Source organism: Epinephelus lanceolatus, chromosome 4 (genome assembly GCF_041903045.1).
Source record: "Epinephelus lanceolatus isolate andai-2023 chromosome 4, ASM4190304v1, whole genome shotgun sequence".
Classification (NCBI taxonomy): domain Eukaryota; kingdom Metazoa; phylum Chordata; class Actinopteri; order Perciformes; family Serranidae; genus Epinephelus; species Epinephelus lanceolatus.
The window spans coordinates 32,862,931-32,870,624 of NC_135737.1; the positions used below are offsets into that span (position 1 = coordinate 32,862,931).

Below are 7,694 nucleotides of genomic sequence, written 5' to 3' on the forward strand. Positions count from 1 at the left end.
TGCTTAATTACAGCTATTTTCTATCTATGATTACTGATGATGTGGTCCCTCTTTAATGGCACTGTGAATAGTATATAGTGTTGAAACAACTGGTGAGCAACAAAAAATTAATCGTTTTTGCTAATTGAATAATTGTTTATATCATTTATCAAGCAAGAAAGTCCCAAAATTAGCTTGTTCCGTCCTCTTAAATGTGAGCATGTGCTGCTTGTCTCATATCTTTCGGGTTTTGAGCTCTCAGTCTCACAAAGCAAGCAATTTGAAGTCCCCCTCCACTCCAAATAGTGTTTTTCTTATATTTATGTCCCCTAAAATGTCTGACCTTGACTGTACTGATTTGTATCTGTGCAAAAAGATTCAAACATGTCTCCGGCAAGCTAGATTAGGTGCGTAACTAATACGAAAGCCAGTCGTCTAATTCAAGAAGCACATATCGATGGGGAACAGACGTCGACACAGCACTTGCAAGGAAACCTGAAACCTCAAGCTCAGAGCGGACTCGTCAGTACAGAGAGTAGGGCTGGGCAATACGTCCTGAAAATTATATCAATGATGCAAAAAAGTTGTAGTGGTGACTGTTTTTTCTTTTTCAGAAAATATTTACACAACAAGATTATTCAATAATCATCAGCATTGTGGATGTATCGGCTAAGTGGGTTTAGGCAAGCGTTAAAACAAAAAGAAAATGTGTTAAGTTGATACATTTACATCACTTTACTGTAATTCAGACTTTAACACAAGGGAAGAAACAACATTTATGTCATTTCATGATACTACGATATCCAAAATGTGAGACAATATACAGTATATACCATCTTAAAGGGAAATTTCGGTTTATTTCAAACCGTCTCCTATCGTCCTAAATTTGTTTCAAGTCACTAGTGACATAGAAATAATAGTTAGCATGTTAGCCGTTAGCCTAGATACAGCCATAGTCAGACCTGTTAAAACGTAATTGAACGGGCATCCTTTCAAGTGCAAAGTTAGTCCACTAAACAAGCTTTTTCTCCACAAAGACCGCCTCATATCATTGGGATAAATGTCAGAGAACATATAGAAAACGACATGTAAACGTGTTGTCTTACCTTACCGGTGTGGTGCCATGTTTGTTGTTTACCATTTAGCTAAGGCTGCAACCGGTCCCATTCCTTGCAACAGAGGTATTCCTCTTCTGTGGGCATTGGGGCACAGCATTCACAGGTAACGTTACACCACCAATCTCCAGAGCTAAATCCTTCCAGCAGCCATTCCTCCTCTGTCGTTTTCTAATGTTACCTGTTGTGCCTCTCTCTCTCTCTCCTCCTCCATTCTTCAGTTTCACGAAGCTCTTCGTCAGTGTATCCTGGCTCAAATAAATAAGGGCGGGCATCGCCTCTCGACGTGCAAAGCCTATTTACTAACATTCCACATTTAGGTGGTCTTCAGAGTTGTTGCCTTACCTTACCGTGTGTTTACCGTTTACCTCTGCTTCCCAAAGCCTCCCAAAGGCCGAAATATCACGAGAACAAGCAGCGATCTCATAGTGTGCCTGAAATCTCGCGAGAACAAGCCGCAGCAGCTGCAAGGCAGAACCGGACAGTAGCCTGAAAAGTTCATTCATTTATTTTATGAAAGATTTATAGAATAATGGCTGACTTTTTGCCAGACTTTGACTTTGTGGAGGAGGAGTTTGATTTTGCAGAGTTTGATGGCCGCCCTTATTTATTTGAGCCAGAATATACTGACGAAGAGCTTTGTGAAATTGAAGAACGGAGGAGGAGAGAGAGAGAGGCACAACAGGTAGAGGACGACAGAGGAGGAATGGCTGCTGGAAGGCTTTAGCTCTGGAGCTTGGTGGTGTAACGTTACCTGTGAATGCTGTACCCCAGTGCCCACAGAAGAGGAATACCTCTGTTGCAAGGAATGGGACCGGTTGCAGCCTTAGCTAAATGGTAAACAACAAACATGGCACCACACCGGTAAAGTAAGACAACACGTTTACATGTCATTTTCTATATGTTCTCTGACATTTATCCTAACGATATGAGGCGGTCTTTGTGGAGAAAAAGCTTGTTTAGTGGACTAACTTTGCACTTGAAAGGATGCCCGTTCAATTACGTTTAAACAGGTCTGACTATGGCTGTATCTAGGCTAACGGCTAACATGCTAACTATTATTTCTATGTCACTAGTCACTTGAAACAAATTTAGGAAGATAGGAGACGGGTTGAAATAAACTGAAATTTCCCTTTAATATTGGCCATCCCTAACAGAGAGCAGAGTTTGCTTCAGCATAGCTAAAGTTTTGACAAACCCTATCGTAGCAGATATTATTGTATGTTGTACAACAATTAGTGCTGGGTTAGCCACTGCCAGTTAGCCTACAAGCTAACCAAAAACACTAACAAATAAAAGATGCTTACTGCACTTACCTTTCTGATTCATCTGCTAGTCGCCAATTTTGGTGCACATCTGACTTTGAATCTGACTGAAGCTCAAACATACAGTACAGGCCAAAAGTTTGGACACACCTTCTCATTCAATGCGTTTTCTTTATTTTCATGACTGTTTACATTGTAGATTCTCACTGAAGGCATCAAAACTATGAATGAACACATGTGGAGTTATGTACTTAACAAAAAAAGGTGAAATAACTGAAAACATGTTTGATATTCTAGTTTCTTCAAAATAGCCACCCTTTGCTCTGATTACTGCTTTGCACACTCTTGGCATTCTCTCCATGAGCTTCAAGAGGTAGTCACCTGAAATGGTTTCCACTTCACAGGTGTGCCTTATCAGGGTTAATTAGTGGAATTTCTTGCTTTATCAATGGAGTTGGGACCATCAGTTGTGTTGTGCAGAAGTCAGGTTAATACACAGCCGACAGCCCTATTGGACAACTGTTAAAATTCATATTATGGCAAGAACCAATCAGCTAACTAAAGAAAAACGAGTGGCCATCATTACTTTAAGAAATGAAGGTCAGTCAGTCCGGAAAATTGCAAAAACTTTAAATGTGTCCCCAAGTGGAGTCGCAAAAACCATCAAGCGCTACAACGAAACTGGCACACATGAGGACCGACCCAGGAAAGGAAGACCAAGAGTCACCTCTGCTTCTGAGGATAAGTTCATCCGAGTCACCAGCCTCAGAAATGGCAAGTTAACAGCAGCTCAGATCAGAGACCAGATGAATGCCACACAGAGTTCTAGCAGCAGACCCATCTCTAGAACAACTGTTAAGAGGAGACTGCGCCAATCAGGCCTTCATGGTCAAATAGCTGCTAGGAAACCACTGCTAAGGAGAGGCAACAAGCAGAAGAGATTTGTTTGGGCCAAGAAACACAAGGAATGGACATTAGACCAGTGGAAATCTGTGCTTTGGTCTGATGAGTCCAAATTTGAGATCTTTGGTTCCAACCGCCGTGTCTTTGTGAGACGCAGAAAAGGTGAACGGATGGATTCCACATGCCTGGTTCCCACTGTGAAGCATGGAGGAGGAGGCGTGATGGTGTGGGGGTGTTTTGCTGGTGACACTGTTGGGGATTTATTCAAAATTGAAGGCACACTGAACCAGCATGGCTACCACAGCATCCTGCAGCGACATGCCATCCCATCCGGTTTGCGTTTAGTTGGACGATCATTTATTTTTCAACAGGACAATGACCCCAAACACACCTCCAGGCTGTGTAAGGGCTATTTGACCAAGAAGGAGAGTGATGGAGTGCTGCGGCAGATGACCTGGCCTCCACAGTCACCGGACCTGAACCCAATGGAGATGGTTTGGGGTGAGCTGGACCGCAGAGTGAAGGCAAAGGGGCCAACAAGTGCTAAACACCTCTGGGAACTCCTTCAAGACTGTTGGAAAACCATTTCAGGTGACTACCTCTTGAAGCTCATCGAGAGAATGCCAAGAGTGTGCAAAGCAATAATCAGAGCAAAGGGTGGCTATTTTGAAGAAACTAGAATATAAAACATGTTTTCAGTTATTTCACCTTTTTTTGTTAAGTACATAACTCCACATGTGTTCATTCATAGTTTTGATGCCTTCAGTGAGAATCTACAATGTAAATAGTCATGAAAATAAAGAAAACGCATTGAATGAGAAGGTGTGTCCAAACTTTTGGCCTGTACTGTATATGGCAAGCAGATTTTTCAGTGAGGGAAAAAGAGTCAGTGTGCTTCCAGCTTCTTTTTAGATTGTTTTTAACTACTAAATGGGAAACCCATGGTAAAAAAATATTAGTATAAGGAGGGGGACTTCAAAGCTGCCAGATGGGCACCTGACATTTTACAAATGAAATGATGAATGGATCAATCTAAAAAAATAATGAACATATTAATCGGCATTAAAAAAACAAAATGATGCAGCCCCAGTAGTATGTCCAAATACTGTATTAACTACACATCATAAAGTTGGAATAAAAGATAAAGCATTTGGTTGATTTGTTGTTTTATCTGTCAGTCTGTGTATCTGCTCTCCTGACCGCAGCTTACTGAGTCCACATCTTATCAGCAGCCTCATATCTGGTTGCCATGGCTCCGAGACATTTGGACTCTGGCTGAAAATTTGAAGACTGACCTCTCAGGGAAAGATGCTATGAAACTGGTTTTAACAGTGTCTGGTATTAGGAGTACCTTGTTAAGGTGTAAGCTACATGTTAGGTTGACGATGTGGTTTCAGTCTGCTGTGATGATGAAAAGAACGTTTACAAATATTTAGGAATTAAAAAGTCTGAATGGCTAAATCTATGAATTTCTGTTCTTTAAAGGGCGAATGGTCGACCTCAGATGATCTCTGAACATTCCAGTGGCATCATTATTCTGCGACTGTAAGGACCAGAATGACAGACACTCAGAAAGCCCAGACACTCATACTGTATGTGGATTACACTGCCATCTGCTCCTTTAAATATGAACTGGACCAAAAGTACACGGACAAACAGGATCACATGTATAATATAACCAACACTGGCCTCCCTGCACAAATGAATCTTACTTGATGTACAGTCGAAGCAGCTGGGAGCTGTGGCATTCAAAAACAAAGGAGTGATAGTTTGATGGACTACAATCACTCGCCTCCAACTTGACGAGCGCCAAGATCAGTGGCATGTGACTTAGTCACTGCATTGCATTATGGGACGGAAGCATGAAAGACATGCTGAGAGAAACCTTCATTTCCTTTAACGTATTTCAGAAAAGACTTAGTGGTGTTACTCGAGGCACAAGCATGGAGTGCTTAGCATTTTTTTAAATAGATTAAAGTTTATTGACTTGCAGTCGTAGCTGAATCTGATTTATAATTTTGTGATGCTTTCAGCTGTCTTGCTGTACTATTGCTCAGAGAACCGTCGGGATGATCCTGCCATTCAAAATTAAATAATTGCTATTGTAAGCAAAGCTGATGTCATAGGAGACGGTGACCTGATTCTGCCCAGAGTTTGCTCCACAGGGACCGAGACCGGGACTGAGAGGAAGAGCTGTGGGATGGCTTGTGATGGATCTGTGTCTGTTACGCCGCAGGACCTTTGCCTGTACTGTACTGTGCAAAACTGTATGTCCATTTGTCTGCATTTGTGCACCAGTGTGTATACGGTATGTGTGGATATGTGTACGTGTGTTTGGGGAGTGAAGGAACGAGAGCTGTGAGAAGCACTTGATTTACTCTTGTCCCTTACTAGAATCATATAAACTCAGTGCACCCTCACTGAGTCACATGACAAACCATGTCAGTTTATACAAAACAAAGTCTTGTCTTGTCTGTGCCCCTTCTTGTCCTCACACAGTCCTCACACTGCCTCCTCTCTGTAGATCCATTTCTAAACCCTGTGATGCTTAGATGTACAGTACATACCTGGGCAGTTTTGTCATTAACCAGTAGTATTTATGAAGTTTTAGATTATGCATTAGTCACTGTCTTTTTTGTTATGCACAACTATCTTTGCAGCGGCATATTATTATAGTTTGTTGGTCAGCACAGGGCACAGAGGTGCTTCGATACATCTGTCAGCACAATTAGAAACTGTAAGGGCACTGTAATCTATCATCCTTTCCACTAGGGTCCACACTTGTATATATTTTGTCGAAAGGGGAGCCATGAAACAATCTGTATTAACTGTATTAACCTGTCAGCAGCTGCCTTACGAGCTCTTCACCACCTGTAGGTTTCCCCTGTTTTAAAGACTTCTTATTTATTTGGACAGCAGAGGACGCTAGATGCTGTGCTGTAGAGAGCTCCGCCTCTGCTGGTGAGACACCATGACGTTCAGCTAAATGTTTGTTTTTAACACATTTAGGCACAGTTTGTGTGAAAAATGTGTATATGCAGTGCGTGTGTGTGTATGATGTGTGTGTGTATGATGTGTGTTATTAGGTGCCCTCCAGCACAGACCTCAGCAGGAGTCGAGAGAAGATTCCACACTGTGTAGTAACGTGATTACACTCTGTAGAAAGTATTTACCACCATGTGCTAAATATTTTATTGTTTTCAACATTGAATTACAAAGGATGTCTTTTTTTGAGACGTTAGGTACAAATTTTAACCACAAAATAATTGTTTGCATGCAAGTTTTCAGCCCTGTTGAATGATGTGTGATATGAAGCTTATGACAATCATAGCATTAACTATGATGGTCTAAAACCTCATCAGACAGTACAATCTTATGCCACTTTGTTTCACAGCCTCTGGCAAACATTTTTTTTAAGTCTGTGCCCTTTTTACACACTCAGCTGTTCTAGGCAGATTTCCAATTGTGTCACTGTCTTTACTTTTTTTCATGGTGGAGCTCGCGGCGCTTTCAAGGGTAATTTAGACCTTTCTTTACTCTTCACAAACTTAGCTGCAGCCACAGTGGGTGAATACTTAATCAGTTATTTCCTGTTTCATATCTTAAACTACTCTGGATACATTTATAGAGGTCAGTAGAGATATTTTTGTCAATCACTGTCCAAACCTCTGTAGCACAACAGTGATTCAATGTAGTAAAACAATAAGGTATGAAGGTGGTGAATACTTTTTATAAACAGCGTATATTCTCTCTCTCTGCCTCTTTCCTTATTCTGTTACTCTGCGTTTTACTGATTTTGATTCCCTGAAACTCTAATAAACACATTCAGCTAGTTGTGTGTGTGCATGTTGTGTTTCTGAATATAATTATAGTGTGTAGTCATATTTTACTCTTTAAAAAAAAAAAAAAGTGTTTTTCTAAAAGGTCGATGCCCTGCAGCTCTGCTTTGCCCTCATGGTAATCCACTTGTTTTTCTTCAGTGCTTTTATGAAATTAATGTACAAACACACACACAGTCACACTCAAATCTGCCCTACAGGCTAACTGTGAGAACAAGCTGGGCTACAAACACACACACACAACACACTGCTCATAGGCTACACACATGAATATATAGGGGCAGAAAGTTTTGTGAGGCCTGAGGGCTTCATGACAATGTCATGCTACAGCCATGAAATGGAAGCTTACAGATGTGCTTCGAGGAAAAATGTCAAGAGAGTGTGTGGGAGGTACAGTGATCATAGGGAGAGCCCTGAGGAGGTCTCCTGTTTGTGTGTGAGTGTGTGTGTGTGAGTCACGGTGGTCCACCAGCTCTCCGTTCATTCTTCTAAGCAGAGCTGACACATCAGGGTCACTCTGTACCTCGAGACACACACCGGAGAGCCCCTCAAGGGACATACACACAGGAGACCTTCACTATACCATTCACACA

At 41.5% G+C, this 7,694-nt stretch overlaps 1 protein-coding gene across 7 annotated transcripts in view; it reads left to right on the plus strand.

Moving 5' to 3' along the window:
- Nucleotides 1-7,096, plus strand: part of arap1 (ArfGAP with RhoGAP domain, ankyrin repeat and PH domain 1) — a 73,245-nt gene extending 66,149 nt beyond the window's left edge. For all 7 annotated transcript variants that reach the window (XM_078167147.1, XM_033632363.2, XM_033632365.2 and 4 more), the window contains one exon: nucleotides 4,748-7,096. The gene's annotated coding sequence lies outside the window, so the exon portion shown is untranslated. The remainder of the gene's footprint in view (nucleotides 1-4,747) is intronic.
- The last annotated feature ends 598 nt before the right edge of the window (nucleotides 7,097-7,694 follow it).